This window comes from Culex pipiens, chromosome 3, assembly GCF_016801865.2.
Source record: "Culex pipiens pallens isolate TS chromosome 3, TS_CPP_V2, whole genome shotgun sequence".
Lineage (NCBI taxonomy): Eukaryota > Metazoa > Arthropoda > Insecta > Diptera > Culicidae > Culex > Culex pipiens.
Window position 1 is genome coordinate 56086819 of NC_068939.1, and position 18428 is coordinate 56105246.

Below are 18428 nucleotides of genomic sequence, written 5' to 3' on the forward strand. Positions count from 1 at the left end.
ATGAGTTAAATAATCGAATTTTGAAAATTGGCAGCAATTTCCCCACTAAAATAGACATAACTTTACTGAAAATGGATAAAATGTCATACTTTATTCTGCAAAACTGTTCTTCATTTCGTTTGCAACAATGCCACAACATTAGTTTTTGAATTCAGACATGACAGTTGATTTACCGGAGCAAATTGAAAATATTTTTTTAAAATAGTATATTTTACACCTCCTGATGACGCTGGGACTCATGTAATGGACCGACTTAAGGTGTACTATGTCAGGATTATATTTTGAGAACTAAGAATTAATATCTTGATGAGGACCCCGTGGCGCGGTGGTTAGCGGCTTCGGCTGCCGATCCCTCATGTGTGCTAAGGGGCCCGGGTTCGATTCCCGCCCATCTCCTCTGGGTGTTCTGTGTTTGTCCCGTTTAGTTAGTAAATTCAGTCTGAAAAGACGGTGTGATGTCTATTAATTTAAAAATTAACTTCTTTGTCCAGAGTTAGACTAAGATTTTAGACGTATTTTCGAGGTTTTAGGCGATATATTAGGTTTTTTAACTTCAAATCGAGATAAAATCAGTTTTCACCGACAGAATATTTTGGGAATCGATTTTTCTGACATAGAATAGTCCCCCCAACAACCTCCAGAAGGAATTTCCGAGGTGCATGCAAGTTGCATAATAATCCCCTTCTTACCCACCGTGAGTTATTTAAAAAAAAATGCATAAATATAACCATCCTTAAAAATTTGAAAATGAATCAGACAATATTGATGTTGATTTTAAAAAAGTTTTGCTGTAAAGCAACATTGTTAGCTTCTAGAGAGTTTTTGCCTTCCTCACCTTACTGAGGAAAGGCTATAAAATCACTCGAAAAATGAACTTCTTAATTTGACCTCGTAGACCCACCTTCACGTATACCTATCGACTCAGAATCAAATTCTGAGCAAATGTCTGTGTGTGTGTGTGTGTGTAGGGATGTGGGTCTGTGCACCAAAAAATATGCACTCGATTATCTCAGCACTGGCTTAACCGATTTGGACCGTTTTGGTCTCATTCGATTCGTCTTGGGGTCCCATAAGTCCCTATTGAAAATTATGAAGTTTAGTAAAGTACTTCAAAAGTTATGCTAAAAAAACGATTTTGGCGTATGTCCGGAAGATTGTAAAAAGGGTGGTTTTTGTAAGAAACCCTGTCATGTTATACATTTTCAGAAAGGTATTAAAAAGACCTTTCCAATGAGCCCAAAACATTGAAGATCTGATAACCCTATCAAAAGTTATTAGCACTTAAGTGTTATTTATACACTTTTTGGAGGCCGGATCTCAGATATTTCAATGAAAATGATGTCCGGGTCCATCATGCGACCCATCGTTAGTTAGATAATCGAAAGACCTTTCAAATGAGCCTAAAACATCAAGGATCTGACAATCCTATCAAAAGTTATTGGCACTTAAGTGTTATTTATACACTTTTTAGGGGCCAGATCTCAGATATTTCAGTAAAAATGATGTCCGGGTCCATCATGCGACCCATCGTTAGTTAGATAATCGAAAGACCTTTAAAATGAGCTTAAAACATCAAGGATCTGACAATCCTATCAAAAGTTATTGGCACTTAAGTGTTATTTATACACTTTTTGGAGGCCGGATCTCAGATATTTCAGTAAAAATGATGTCCGGGTCTATCATGCGACCCATCGTTAGTTAGATAATCGAAAGACCTTTCATATGAGCCTAAAACATCAAGGATCTGACAACCCTATTAAAAGTTATTGGCACTTAAGTGTTATTTATACACCTTTTAGAGGTTTGATTTCAGATATTGTGATAAAAATATTGTCTGAATCTTCCATGCGAACTATCGTTGGATAGGTTTTTTATCAGACCTTGCCGATGAGCCAGAAATATTGATGGTCTGCGAACCATATCAAAAGAAATGAGTAATAAAGTTGATTTGTTAAACATGTTAAGGGGGAATGTTGCTATTTTTACTGAATGTATTGACTTCATGAATATGAGGAAGGCACCAACCACCTAAAGGTGGATTAAGTAACGTTTTTTTTTATTAGAGTGCTTCCAGATAGGACCAGATAACAACTTTATAACAGATTTATCGGTAGGTGGTGTCTCTCTTCATATTTTCATGGGTTTTTCTTGCATACATTTTCCGTGACAGGATTGCCAGATCATCAAATTTTACGACTCGTTGTACTTATAGACTGTATGGCAAAGTCCACTTACTATATATTAGAGGTGGTATAAAAATTGAACATATTAACAACATATTAATGAAAAATATTTGTAATGGCCTAATTTATAAAAGTCCAATGTGAAATAACTCATAATATCACACGATTCTTTAAAAAAATCCTTAAAATCCAAATTTTAAAAATGAGCGAAAGAGCCGTTCAAAAGAGCGGTGCTTTTTAATGAGCGAACAAAAATCAGCGGCTCCAAAAAAGGGTGGTTTTGCCCACCTTTACTATATATTGCCGCTTGTGTGCTACCTTGTAACACGTTTGTTGTAAAAAGATAGGATTTATCACAAGATAGCTCACAACTTAAAGCTCGTAAATATGGTGTTTTGAAAGCCGGTCAAATGTTTTTAAAATCTGTTAATTGAAATTTAAGATATTGCCAATTGAAAAGTACTCTAAAATATATAAGTTTTACAAGGTCCATGATTGGAGAGGGGTAATTCTCTACCAACTCACACGAAATCGGGAAAAGTTGCCCCGACCCCTCTTCGATTTGCGTGAAACTTTGTCCTAAGGGGTAACTTTTGTCCCTGATCAAGAATCCGAGGTCCGTTTTTTGATATCTCGTGACGGAGGGGCGGTACGACCCCTTCCATTTTTGAACATGCGAAAAAAGAGGTGTTTTTCAATAATTTGCAGCCTGAAACGGTGATGAGATAGAAATTTGGTGTCAAAGGGACTTTTATGTAAAATTAGACGCCCGATTTGATGGCGTACTCAGAATTCCGAAAAAACGTATTTTTCATCGAAAAAAACACTAAAAAAGTTTTAAAAATTCTCCCATTTTCCGTTACTCGACTGTAAAAATTTTTGGAACATGTCATTTTATGGGAAATTTAATGTACTTTTCGAATCTACATTGTCCCAGAAGGGTCATTTTTTCATTTAGAACAAAATTTTTCATTTTAAAATTTCGTGTTTTTCTAACTTTGCAGGGTTATTTTTTAGAGTGTAACAATGTTCTACAAAGTTGTAGAACAGACAATTATAAAAATTTTGATATATAGACATAAGGGGTTTGCTTATAAACATCACAAGTTATCGCGATTTTACGAAAAAAAGTTTTGAAAAAGTTACTTTTTGCGTTTCTCTTTGTTTCGTCGTCCGTGTCTGTCGCGGGTGACCATGAACGGCCATGATCGATGACGACCAACTTTTTTAAAACTTTTTTTCGTAAAATCGTGATAACTTGTGATGTTTATAAGCAAACCCCTTATGTATATATATCAAAATTTTTGTAATTGTCTGCTCTACAACTTTGTAGAACATTGTTACACTCTAAAAAATAACCCTGCAAAGTTAGAAAAAACACGAAATTTTAAAATGAAAAATTTTGTTCTAAATGAAAAAATGACCCTTCTGGGACAATGTAGATTCGAAAAGTACATTAAATTTCCCATAAAATGACCCAAAATTTTTTACAGTCGAGTAACGGAAAATGGGAGAATTTTTAAAACTTTTTTAGTGTTTTTTTCGATGAAAAATACGTTTTTTCGGAATTCTGAGTACGCCATCAAATCGGGCGTCTAATTTTACATAAAAGTCCCTTTGACACCAAATTTCTATCTCATCACCGTTTCAGGCTGCAAATTATTGAAAAACACCTCTTTTTTCGCATGTGCAAAAATGGAAGGGGTCGTACCGCCCCTCCGTCACGAGATATCAAAAAACGGACCTCGGATTCGTGATCAGGGACAAAAGTTACCCCTTAGGACAAAGTTTCACGCAAATCGAAGAGGGGTCGGGGCAACTGCTGTGTGAGTTGGCGGAGAATTACCCAGAGGGATTTCCATCAAGATGCCGTTGCCAAAACAGAATTTGCACAGAAGTTGGTTTCAAAAGTAACAAGAATACTGAAAAGTTTTAAGTCAATTATCTACTTACCTAGAACTGACACATTACTCATAAATAGAATAAACAGTTTTAGTTAATCGTCAACATAACTAACTTAAACTGATTTGCTTAAGGAAATTCAGTACCACCGACTCAACCTAATCTCAAAAACGACAATGTCTGACGTAACGGATCTTCGAAAACCTAGACAACATCAGATCTTGATCTAATCTAATCTTATCTAATCTAACACAAACGCAGCCAGTCCGATGAAAGCATGCTGGAAAGTCTTGTGATTAGATTACGCCACAAGCACTTTTCTTGTCATTATGAATAATTGCAGTACATCCGAGAACACCCGAAAATGTATGGCAAAAATTAAAACGGCCAGCCCTACTACGTTGTGTTTACCGCAGAGAAGATTCTGAGAACGGATCACATTTCACAGAATCTACAGGAGAGGAAGGATGCGTGGACATACCGTACCAAACGCTCCTGTTTACAGTTTCATATGTGTTTTGTATAATGTGTTAAGTGTAAAATATAGTGTGGTTATGTAATCAATTAAATATAATAATGCAATATAATGATCATTTAATACAATCCCTTCACCTATATATAATAACCAAGCACCCAAGCACACAAACAGCGGCACAAAAGAAATGAAAATGAGCATGCAAAAAAAAAAGACAGCGCGTCCCCGTGGTCAGCGCACTAATGATGCCATTATTTAATTATAATAACCACTCACCCAAGCACACAAACAGCGACACAAAAGAAATGAAAATGAGCATGCAAAAAAAAGACAGCGCTTCCCCTTGGTCAGCGCACTCCCTAGACAACATCAGAACTTGAAAGGATTTATAAACATCGCTTAAATTTTATTTATTATCGGCAGTGTTGCCAAATCTTAAAAATTCAATTCTTACTATGAGTATTTTAATTCATGAAAGTTTTTTTTACCTTTAAGGGGTTACATACATGTAGAAAATCACAAAATTTCATTTTACAGAAAATTTATTAAATCCACATAAATGATGGTTTTCAATCACTCCTGAAAGTTTCATGAAGATATTTCATGATTTAACTGAGTTAGAGACGATTTAAGCTCAGAATTTTGCCATGCGCAAAGCCAACTGTCTAACTTTCTGAGCGTTTTTCTCTGAACACCAAGTTGATTTACGGGTGCCACGATATCTCGAGATGGGATGGACCAAATTGGCTGAAATTTTGGGTGAAGACTCCCAAGACATGTCCCGTGTGCATGACGAAGCCCGATTTTGAAATTTTGAATTTTCAAAAAATACAAAAATCAAAAACTGTCGATTTTTTATATGAAAAACAGAAAAATATTTTTACCTTTTTTATAAATAAACTTTTTGAAAATCGGCCTTCGTCATGCACACGGGACCGGTTTAATGAGTCTTCACCAAAATTTTGAGCCGATTTGGTCGAAGCAATTTTGAGGTATCGTGGCTCCCGTTTTCTAAAACTGCTAACTTCAAATAGCTATATCTCGGCAATGATACAACCAAATGTCTTCAAATTTGTTTTGTTAATAGATAAAAATGTATATTTTAATGCCCCGAAAACAGATTTTAAAAAGTTTAATTGTGTGCTCAAACCGACCTCTGACATTTTTGCCGATTTACATTGTATGTATGTAACGTAATTTATAACACCTTATCATTTTTATGCATAGTGTTTCAGATTTTAAAACAAAATGGAGATTTCTGTATTATCAATGCAAATCTCCCAATTTAGAATATACAAAATTTACTGTGGTGTAGGGGTAAGCGTGATTGCCTGTCACCCAGTCGGCCTTGGTTCGATTCCAGAAGATCCCAGTGGCATTTTTCGAGACGAGATTTGTCTGATCACGCCTTCCGTCGGACGGGGAAGTAAATTTAGGCCCCGGACTAACCTAGAGGTTAGGTCAGGGGTGACCAAAGTATGGCCCGCGGGCCAAACGTGGCCCGCGTGGTGATATTTTGTGGCCCGCGGACTCATTTTGAATGATCAAGTTAAATGGCCCGTTGACCATTTGTAAAATGATTTTATTTTTTTCAAAATGAAACTTCATTTAAAAAATTTTAATGCTTATCTTTTTTTTGTTTGTTATTATAAAACTAATAATTTATTCTTTTTTTGTTCTTATTTTACGATACAAATATGTTGTTCAAAAATCTTTCTAATTGAAACATTTTCACTCGTTTCAATGTGAGTGAAACTAGTAAATATTGTCAAAATACTCAAACATTTTGGAAATGTTTGTGAAGCTTTCAAATTTGACTAAGGTATAAAAAAATGTGATAAAAGCAAAAATATAAGCATTCCATTTTAATTTAAAAGTTATTGTGACCAATAAACTGGGCCTCAAACTCACTTTGCACTAAGAAACATTCCACCTCGGGATTCGAACTCATGACAGTTGGATAATGAATCTGATTGACTACCATCTCATTCAGACAGACTAAATTTTGGGGAGGAATAAAGCGGTTGCAAATATAGTTCAAAGCTTTTGCTATTTAAGAGCAATCAGCTGAAATCTATTTTGAATACATTCCTCTGTGTTTTTTAATAATTTTGGTCATGCTTGGGGTTTATTGAAAAAAGCTGTGAATTTTGAACTCTGCATGAACAACAAAAAAAATGTTAAATGTTTTTTTTCGTCGAATCTTACATATTTTAAAAATTATGGTTGCAAATCGAAATGTGTTTTACTATCATTTTTTTTTTCATTGAAATATTGAATATCCTGGCATCAATCAATTTTATGTATTTCTTTTATTTTTTTGCCTCTCCTCGACCATGGCCAAAGTTGACGAACAAAAGCTTTTTTTAAATGTTTGCATCGGCCTAATTGTTAAAAAAAAAATCCAACAACTATTCATTTGTTACAGTCAATTTAAAGATAAAATTATGCCTTAACATAAATTGTTCCAATTTGATGTTCTTATTTTTAAAATATAGAAAAAAAACTTTAAATTTCAATGAAAACACAAGTACATACAACTAAATACCTTTTTTGAAATACCGAAAACAATAATAATATCAACAAAACTGAAGGAAAACTGTCATTTTCCGTTTTCTATTATTTTTCAATTACGAAAATGTTAAAAAAGAGAAATTTTAAGAATAAATGTAATTTTTAGTCTTTTAAATTTATAATTTTTTTTTTCATTATATAAAAAAACAAATTTTGTACATATGGCCCGCAAGCTCATTTGAGCTTCAAATTTGGCCCGGCATCCAAAAACTTTGAGCACCCCTGGGTTAGGTCGTTAGCTCAGTCCAGGTGTAGGAGTCGTCTCCGTGGGTCCTGTCTCGGTGGAGTCGCTGGTAGGGAGTTGGACTAACAATCCAAAGGCTGTCAGTTCGAATCCCGGGTTGGATGGAAGCTAAAGTGTAAAAAAAGGTTTGCAATTGCCTCAACAATCAAGCCTTCGGACACCTAGTTTCGTGTAGGAATCTCGCAATCGAGAACGCCAAGGCAATGCTGTAGAGCGAATAATTTGATTTTTGATATGAATGTTTACTGTTTGATCATAATCAATTGACTGAAAAAAATAATTTCATTCATACTGCATAAAAAATCAGTAAGATTTAATGCTAACCCTACATTCAGCCAAAGAAAACAATCATTATTTCTCGTGCGTTCAAAATAAATCCCTTCGCCAATTCGCCAATAAATCAGCCCCAAAAAGCTTGTGCGTTGATTCGATAAGACCAAAACGGGTATAATTGATTTACGTTAATCGCTCACTACCGCCATAACTCTTCAACTTATCATTCACGTCCGACGATGGCTGCACTCATCGATAGGAGATTTTAGCAGCAGAAGCAGCAGCAGCTGGCGGAAATCGATCGGTTGTGGTCTAGTTCAATCTACTACGACGGACCGGACATCCACCGGAAGTTGGGAACCAGCCGTCAGGCGTGCAATTTATTACCGTGACCCCGAAGGTATGCAACAATATGATTTTTTTTGGGTAGTTGCTGGTCACAGGAAATTCAACCGAAAATGATTTCGCCGAACAGGTTATTTATAAAAGCGTGACAATTTTGAGATTTTGACCATTTGCGATGAAACGACCCACCCATTCGGCCAAACGACCCAACCACATAACGGTAGCTTATAGGTCAACTTTGTTGAGTTGTGCTCGGTACGACCCTCGTGGGAAAATTTATCATGTCAACGGTGTTGATGTACGACAGCAACGCTGATGGTGAAAATCGCTAAAGGGATTTCCAGGAATGAGTGATCTCTCGGACTTGAGACAAGAGTGCTAGTGAAAATTATTACTAGTGCAGCTACAAATTTCAATAAAAAGTATGATGAGGAATGGCTTTTAAATTTTGTCAACTTTTGAAAAACAAATATAAATAAATTAGACATTTGTTTTAGAAGAAAATTATATATTTGCGAAATTCACCAAATCATTTAGATCATTCTTCAAATGAATTTATAGTTTTTGTCACCCAAAAAAAACCGAAAATGTTCCAGGCTCTCAAACCTTTGCTGACACAGCATGATGGAAAATATCCACCCTCCGCACAATAATTGAAGATCCTCGCGATGAAAAGAGTTCTGATTGAGTGAATATTGTATGAGTCGACCTTAGGCCACCAATCGCAGCCAAGTGTGTACGCAGCAATCCTAAGCACTTGAGAGGTAAATTTTCCGCGAAATTTTTCGTCTTTCTTCGCATTCCGCTATCCATGCCTAGCGGTACAATTGATCAATTTTGAATGACGCGCTCGGGAGAGCATTTGCAGAAATATGATTTATTATTCCATTAACGGTAGCAGAAGCAGCAGCAGCCGTATCTCATTTGCATTCCACGCAGAATTTTGGTTCCCGTTTCCGATTTTTTTTTATTCTTCTTCTTCTGATGACGATAAAGATGATGGAAAATTGAGTTCTCCAAGGGCAGCACAAGATTTGGTACGCGATTACATTCTATAGTGGGGAGTGGCACGAGCTTTCCGTGACAAAAAGGGATTATTTGGGATAAAAATAAAATGCAGTGATGGAAAACTTTGAAAAAAAAAGTTATGAGGAACCTAAATGTTTTTTTGTTGTAAGCAAAATTGCACATAAATCTTAACATGCATTTTATTGACTCTTTCGATAAAATTATTAAAGTTTTAAAAACGGTCATAAACATATTGCTCATTCACCGTTACTCTTTCATGATTCTAGATTAAATTTTAAATAGGTCCTATCTGCATAGGAAACCCATGATCTCTCAAATTTAATCTAGAATAAACCCTCTACTGCTCTAATTTTTTTTATTATTTTATTTAACTTTTTGATCATTTTGAGCAACTTTTGTTGTGTGTGTGTGTGCAACCAACCAAACGGGACCACGCGGTCCCTTCTTACAAATTGTGTTGTTTCCATGTATTTTTAGATCTACATTCTATACATGCAAATAACTCGCATAGGCATTTGGAAGGTGTTAGCTTGGCCGAGCTTCGGTGACCCATTTCTACGCTGGCTAGCCGAGCGCGAGGTACATCAGCTTTATCGACAAGCCCCGCCCTGAAGAACGTTTGGACCAATCGGATTCAAACGGTATTTAGAACTTCCGAACCCTTGTCAAATGGACAAGGACCCAGCGCGTATATAGTTGATAGTAACAGTATTCCTAATTCCAGTTATAGCTCACCAAGTCGCGAAGGCATAGCATTTTTGCTTACCAATCCAAAGGACGGGGATCGAACCCCGACTCGAGTGACTTTGATTTTTCGTTCATGTTCAGAATTTCATGATTTATATTTCCTATACTTTCTCGTTGGGGGCAGATGGGAATCGAACCCAGGACCATTCGCTTACAAAGCGAACACCGTGACCAGTCAGCCACGGCCGCTCCATCATTTTGAGCAACTTTTGGTCTTCCAAAAATATTACTTCTTTTGTTTAATATTTTTCTTGTTAATTTTTTAAATTTTAATTTGCATTTATCTTGTTACGATATTTTTGTTTCTAATAGTATTTGGCTTACTCTACGACTTCCTACCATTACCTTTTTTCTATCTAGTGTTTGCATGTTAAAAGTCACTTTTTAAATTTTTTGCTTGCTTTTTACATTTTATACTTTACATTTTATACTATAGAACATTATCATTTCAATTGTAAAAAATGCTTACAGGCATAGTCTAGTACACTAACAAAATTACCGCATACTTATTTTCACACAATATAGAGGAAATGTTAGTAATAAACACAGTCAAAGTTGACCCCAGCAAAAATGACATCTTTCAAACAATGGCAATGTCACATAATTTGAGTCACATTTCCAACCTGAAAACCTGTCAAATTTTCAATGTTCTTTTTTTCCAATGCACTTCAAAGATCAAAAATTGGTAAAAAAAATATTTTTGGTGATTAAAGACCGTCCAGTGCTGGAATTCGAGCGAGAAGAAGGAAAGCATTTCTCGCTCGCGAGCGAGAGAGAGAAAACTTGTAGTAGGGGAGTTTGGGATAATATGGACAGGGGGGGTAATTTGGACACCCCTTTAAAAATCACGTTTTCTTCGAATATAAAGTGAAAAAGGCAATTTAAGTGATAAGGCTAGTACTAGTAATGGCCTAGGAGTATGGACAAACCAAAAAAGTAGGAAAAGGTTAAGTAGTTTTGGTGTAATATGTAAAAGTTTCCAAAGGCCGGTTGGCACTACCTTAAATTCTAATATTTGAAGGTTAGGAAATAAGGTTTTGCAGGGGTTATATGGCAAAAAAGTGGACATTTTATGTTTAAGGGGGTTGCTTGGACGATGCCTGAGATATGTACGTATAAAAATTGTGCATTTTATCCATTTTTATCATCAAAAATAGCAAATTATGATAGAATATGCTATGGGGGTAATTTGGACATGGCTTGTGGGGTTATTTGGACATACCTGAAAGTCTTCCTGTCAGGCAACAAAAAAGTAACTTTCATGGTTGGATGAGTTTTTAAAGCGATTTAGATAAATTTAGAGGGATTAAATATGTCAAAACAATCAAAAAGGAATGTGAGCAATGAGAACTTTCACAAAACCCCTATTTTTTAATTTAGATAAATTTATTCCAATATTCGAATTGATGAAAATCTGATTACTGTACATTTGGCGTTCAACAAGACTCTAATGTTGATTGCTTTTAATTAATTTCTTTGACATTTCTAATTTCTATGCTGGTTTACAATCATATTTAAATTTGAAGGGCCGCATTATGTAAAATTTAAAAGAAATAATATTTTCAGGCTAATAAATTCTATATAAAGATTGATTTATATAAACATAAACGATACCTTAATCACTAAAAACTATAATTGTGCCTAATCCAGAATCTATGTTTAAATCATTTCAGTATTAATGATCAAATTATGTATACTACACTGAACTACTTGTTATCTTCCTATTGAATAATAGTTCTATCACAAAATCATTATTTAAACCCTTGATGAAATATTGTGAGCAAAACAACTCTTCAAAATATAATGCAATTACAAAACCAGGTTGAAGGATAAAAAACATGCTCAAAAAATCAAATGTTAAATTTATTCTTCAACATGTGTCCAAATTACCCCTAAAAGGTGTTCATATTAGCCCACAAGGTATGCCCATATTACCCCACAAGGCATGTCCAAATTACCTCACAAGGCATGTCCAAATTACCCCATAGGGGTGTTCATATTACCCCCACACAAAAATGTGGGGGTAATTTGGACACCTTTTAATTTTTGCGATAACAATGGGTTTTTCATCAAAATTTATCGAAATAAATGACATTTTTCCATCAAATATGGTTTGTATTATCCTCTGGTGTCATCCACATTCCTTTAAAATATCCATACAGCCCGTGACAGAGCAATTTCCTTAGGGTGTCCAAATTACCCCACACTCCCCTACTTTTCTCTTCTCGCACGCGCTCGCATTTTTGTTCGCGTTTTCGCTCTCGCCACGAGCGCCTTGTGCTAGCCGTTCGTCCTAAGCTAGCAATTTGTTTATCAGGCTTATGAATGCGAACCAGGCGAGGTCTAAATTCAATCGCTTTGTTGTTTTTTGTTCGTTTCTAACACGTTTAACTTCCTCGCGAACTGGCAATTCTGGCTCGCGAGAAATTCCGTTCGTGAGCGGAGGAGAGCACGAGCAATCGGTGAGTTTCTCTCGGCAGCTCGAGACTCGCGGCGAGAACTCGAAAGAGAGGATTTTTCTCGCGAGAGCGCGAAAATACCAACACTACATATAGTTTTGATAATAATTAAACTGCAACGCATTGTGTAATACTTTTCGTTCAAGGTTAAAACATTTTTTTTTGAAATTTAAAAGTTTCGCTCCTCTTTTGCTACCTATATAAAACTTTAGATGAAATGCTTAAAAATGCAGGAAATTGCATTACTAAGCATTTCATGTGAAGTTTTATGTATTTTATAACAGAATATTTTTATAATCAATGATAGAGAAGCTTGGCACTTTTAATTCGGTTGATCGAAATCCATTTTTTTTTTTCAAAAAATCATAACTCAGAATCCTGTTTACGGATATTCACCATTTCTGGATATCATATGAAAATATTTCTAGCTGTGAGCTTTTTGAAATTGGTTTAGCAATTCCGAAGATATTAATATTTTTTTAAAGTGGTTTTTGTGAATATCATCAAAAGTGCATTTTTTGGAACGCTCTATTTCAAATAGTACCAGCCAAAAAACAAAAACAAAAAAAGGTCCTGGTTCAATCATTTACGACAAGGTAACCCCAAATTGGAGCACTTTTGATCTGGATGTGCTGATGTGACGTGAAATCTATGTATATATTTTACTTTATTATATTGATTCATAAAGTATTTTACATTTTCTTAGTTTTCTAAATATTTTTTTAAGTGTTCCAAAAAATCCCCAAAAATCACATCTGAGATCGGCGAAATGTCCCACGTCTTGTCTTACATCATTCCACGCGTCACGTCAGTTTTGCTAGCCGTGGCCAAAATGGGAAGCGTTACACAATCTTCCAATTTTTTCCACCAGTGCGCTTCCGTCGTCCTTTTCGGGGGAGACGTAGGTACTCCACTGGGCTGTCACTCAGGGTGGAAGATTTCCGTTCCGTTTGATAAATTGGACTAGGCCGTCACTTTTTCCTGCTCCTGCTGGGTGGGTGGATGCCGTTCCACCGAAAGAAGAAAAGAAAAAAAGCGAACACAGGATGATGTCCCTCCGTGGTGTTCTTTGCAAGAATTTTCACCATAAGCAGATTATCGTTGAAAGCATCGGCGGTGGCGGGCTTCGATTTTCCCCGCGATTTTCCACTGGCCGGCACTGCTAGACCGGAAGCAAGCCCCGGAGAGAGAAAAAGAGATGAAGCAGACAAAAAATCAATCTTCCGTTCACAAAGTGTGTACTTGAAACGGTTCATTGGAGGCTTCTCTTCCTGCAAAAAAGGGACAATGATGGACCTTTTTATTTTTGCCTCGTGATCCTTGGCGGGAGTCCTGCGCTGCATCCGCAACTCTTTGCCTGAAAATGGCTGTCCACCTCCACTGATGATGATGTTGGCTTGGCGATGATGGAATCTTCTGGGTGAAGCGGCGGAAAATGGCTGTTGTAAAACCCAGTCAAGTGCACTTGACAGGTCAAAAAGGGGGAAACACGGTGACCACGCTGAAAAGGGAGGCATTTGAGGACATTAATGTTGAAGTTTTTAAAAAATGAATGATTTACACATCATTCTGCCCTTTGCTGGAAATGAATATAATTTGATAATATTTTTTAATTGTTTCTTGTCCATTTGTAAAATGTTTTCCAGCTAAAAAAAACTTTTATTTTTACAAAATTTCTAAATTTATTTATTTTTCCTAATCTAAGAATCTAAGAACAGCTTTCAAAAAATGAGGGTCTTTCAAACATGGCAATAAAAATCGTCAGTCTTTTTCTCATTGAATCGATTTATTTTCATTTCGTTATTATTTAACTTTCTAAATTTATTTTTCAGTCTATCAGGCAATTGAAAATATTTTTTTAAGTTCATGTCCATGAAAGTAAGTTGACAAAAAAGTATTTCCCTGATCGTTATATCAGTCGCACGCATAATTTTCTAAAAGATGATAAATTCGATCTTAATGATATAAATTACGTAGGATCATTAAAATTAAACATCAATCAAGTTAGTATAATTTTCTTAAAATTAACATTGATAATTTAATATCTTCATTACATCATGCAAATTTCACCAATGTCATCCAATCGTAATCATGTTACTACGCTCAATCATCCGCTCGAAAAGCTCCAAGTTCATCAAAGTGAAAATGCTAATTAGATTGCGTATAATCATGTGAACCATAATTGACCATCGATTGCACTTGCAAATCATAACACTGATGCCTCACTCGACAGCCATCACCAATCACTTCAGGCTATGTGGACGACCGTCAGCAACCTTTACCAGCCCTTGTTTATAATATCCATATATTAGCATAGGGGGGGTTGTGTAACCTCAATTCACCATCCAACCACCCTTGTGTCGATAATTGATCCCGTTTTACGGGCGGTGTGTAGTTAAACAATTATCGTCTAGTTGAACAAAATTGTAATAATTAATCACAATTTAATTTGGCACGAGCCCATGAACGGGCTGGGACACTGGACGACCTTCCGAGGGGGTTGGGAAAACTTTACGTGTTGTGGCCCCATTTATGTAAAGGGTGTAAATTATTACTTCAACGAGGAAAAGCGGTTTGGTACGATGGTGTTGAAATATTACATGATATTTGTAAAAAAAAGCTTGAGATGTATTTTCAAAAAAATAAACATAATCTGAAACGAAATTAAATTTGAAGAAATTTTCTAAAAATATTGTAATTGTTAAATTTGTGATGATTTTATACTAGGAACATTGAGTGTTACAACAGCGGTTAAAATAAATCAAACTAAGCCGTTTCAGACAAACATCTGGTTTTCCAAGCAAACTTTTCTTAATGTAGGAAGCCAGTAGTCTTCTCCTAATGTGTTATGGTCGTGACTGCCTGAGGAAGAGAGAACGTTTTCCAGTAAATTTCCCATTAATGCAATTTTCAAACCCATTTACTCTTCAACGTTACAAACCAGACCTGTTCCAGGAAAGTGTTTTGGGGGAAACACGTGTCATGGATCATTTTGCAGAGTTGATGGAAGTGCTGGTTTCAGGACCAGCTCTAAAAATGCGTAAAAGTCAGTGCAGTGAAGCCCTGCGGGAATGTTATGTTTTGCTGAGAATCGGAAACCCTGTCCATCAGTGGCGCCGACTAGTCTAAAATGTTTGGTGGCACCGTTGATACCCAAAAATGCTACTAGTAGGGGTATAGTTTTTATGTCAAATTTTCTCATGGATCACGAATTTGACCAATTTGCATGCCAAATGCACACATATCTCTTAATCAATTTAAATAAAAGCAACAGGGGAAAAAATGTTTTCAAAACTAAACATAGTTGCTTTTTTATAGGATTCATAAAAAGAATGTTGCGTGAAAATAGTGCAGTTTATTTTAAAGTTTAATTTATGTAATATAATATAATCCACCTTCCATTAAAAGATAACTGTGAGATGTTGCATTCATTCAAGCAAGGTTAATAGCGTTGCTCTGGGATGTATGAAAACAGACAAAAGTGTTTAATTTTGAGCGCCCCAACCGAAATTATCAAGCAATATGGCCTCAGAAATTTGGAGCGCATCTGGTTATGGTTTAATGTTTTGGAGCCTAATTTATTTATTTTTCACTTTTTAATTCTTCTTCGAGGAAATTTTCCCTTTGAAATTTTCTCAAATTAGAATTTTTTTTATCGGTTTTAATCCAGGAAATATCTTTGTAGAACATTGCAAAGCGCTAGAAATAAATCTCGGAAGGATGCAAAATTTAATAGGGGTTTGGGATACTTTCTCTAAGAAGAGATAAAAAGTTCACATCTCCCATAGAATTTTTTTTAGCAGTTCCATACTAGCTTTAGGTTAATGGTGGAAGTAATAAACCTTCACCAAATCGACGTCGTCGTGCTATCATGTCTTACCGCCATTTCGAAGTTTCGAGAAAAACGCGTTTTAATGTTTGACCTTGAATAAACAAAAACGAAAGAACGCAATGTAAACAACAACAAATACGTTTTGTTTGGCTGACCATTATGTTCATTGCCCCGAAGTTTGGTTGAAGTTGGTTGCTGGAGTCCTGAGTTATAATTACAAATGTGTACGGTAGTCTAACTTGAACGTGTGTCAAACGCGTTCTGACCTAAAATCCCTTTGGGCCGTTGTCGCACTGCCATCAATTTCCAGGGAGTGACAGGATTGAAACTACTATCATATTTAAAGTGACAAAAATGCACGGAGTTTTTTGGATTTCCTTGAGTATCTCAGGATTGAAATCGAATTTTGGGGATCTGTGAAGGTCAAAAGATGAGGCATTGTGAGCTGCACAAAATGGCGTTCTTAAGGGGTTACATACATGTAAATGGGCAAAAATGTCAGAGGTTGGTATGAGCATACATTTAAACTTTTTCAAAATCTGTTTTTAGGTCATTAAAATATACAGTTTTATCTATTGTCAAAACAAATTTGAAGAATACTGGTTGTATCATTACCGAGATATAGCAATTTGAAGTTAGCTAATTCTAAAAACGGGTGCCACGATATCTCAACACTGCTTTGACCAAATCGGCTTTTCAGCCGATTTTCAAAAAGTTTATTTAAAAAGAGATAAAAATATTTTTGGTGTGATGTGATTGATGTGATGAAATTTTTTATTTTCTACATGTATGTAACCCCTTAACTCAATTTGACCCAAAATGCACGTACGACAAGTTAGCACGACGGCGATGAAATGCGTTAAAAATTTCAGGCTAGTTTCTGGGGCCCATGAATGCTGGTTTCTACGTGGGTACCAGACAGAAAGTTTTCCATGGTATTTATTTCTGAGATTGGTTTTTCTGGAAAATTTTTGTTTTGTTTTATCTACTTAGCGGTATTATTTTAGAAAGCTTCCTGGACTTTAGTTTGGAAAAAAATCGGTTGAGCATCGATTTTTGGAAGAATAAAAAAAAACTTATGCCTTTTTAACTTTAACTTAAAGTTTTTTAAACAAAATATTTTATCTTTAATTAATTTAAAAAAATCAATTTCTATCAATCTGAAAAAAATTAAATGAACATGTTCTAATTAGAGAATGATTACCAAATCATCTAAAATTCACTAATTATCAACTCACTAAAGCCAATTTACTAATCGTGGCACAAATCGACTGCGTACAAAACCAACCATGTTCTACAAGCCACCACCAGGGACAATTAGCGGAGGTAACCAACCATCCCTGTCCAAGTTATAACAAGTCCTCGGGCGGCCTCTAATTAGCGCGAGTGTCGAGTTTTACAACCAACATTGGCAGCACCAGCTCTTAGTCCACCCAATCAGCTGTCCAGGCCGATATCGTGTCCATCGTGCCATACTCTGATAAACTGAACGGAACAAGCCCTCAAAACATTGACCATGCTTTGCTGGGGTTGGACAGGCATGGTAATTTGTGTGGGTTAGTTTACAAATAGGACTAAAAGTTTGTGCTTTGTGTCTCAATTCTATTATTTAAGCAAAATATTCCACTAAATATTACAAAACATTAAATGCACACTTTTTTACATCTTTTTTTTGAACTATTTCATGACATTTGTCATACAAATTTACAAGCTTCTTAGTAAATGTATTTTTTCTCTATTGCAGATTTCAAATATTAATATAACTCGACACTCAAGCATTTTACCCCAAACCTAATTATGCCAAACCATCCCGCTGGCCACTATGCACGTGGAAAAGCTCGATTACAATTGACAGGAACATGAAATTAACATCGACAAACACAGCCCGGTTATCTCCCGCCAAGTTGTGTCACTTGAGATTCACGATCACGATATAATTGGCTCTGGTATAAGATTTCACCTTGTGCGTGTTGTCAGCATTGACAGATCTTCGATCAACCAAATAACCAAGAATAGTATTTTTTTGGTTAGACTAATTTTGTCATTCTATAGTAACTCTGCACGCACGCATTTTACAGTTTTAAAATGTTGAAGAGTAGAAATTAAAAAAAAAGAAATAAGGAAAGTAGATTTTATTTGATTTTATTCGTGGTTCAAACGTTGAGCGTTGCTTAAAAAACATGACTTAGTTCTACAAACAAGTCCCATTGCGCCCCCCAAATGTTCGGCACGTGTTCCTTGTTATTCTTGCGCGTTGTGATGTGCGTGTTTTCAAACCTGTCTCCTGTCGTTAGTCGAGGAAAAGCCGACGCTCCTGCTGATGATGAAGTAAACGGTCTCTAATTAACTACCACTCGTGCAAACA

General features: G+C 35.8%; 1 protein-coding gene across 22 annotated transcripts in view; it reads left to right on the forward strand.

Moving 5' to 3' along the window:
* LOC120428611 (potassium voltage-gated channel subfamily KQT member 1) overlaps positions 1 to 18428 on the forward strand; it is a 404586-nt gene that overhangs the window by 95196 nt on the left and 290962 nt on the right. The gene's annotated exons all lie outside the window — the stretch shown is intronic.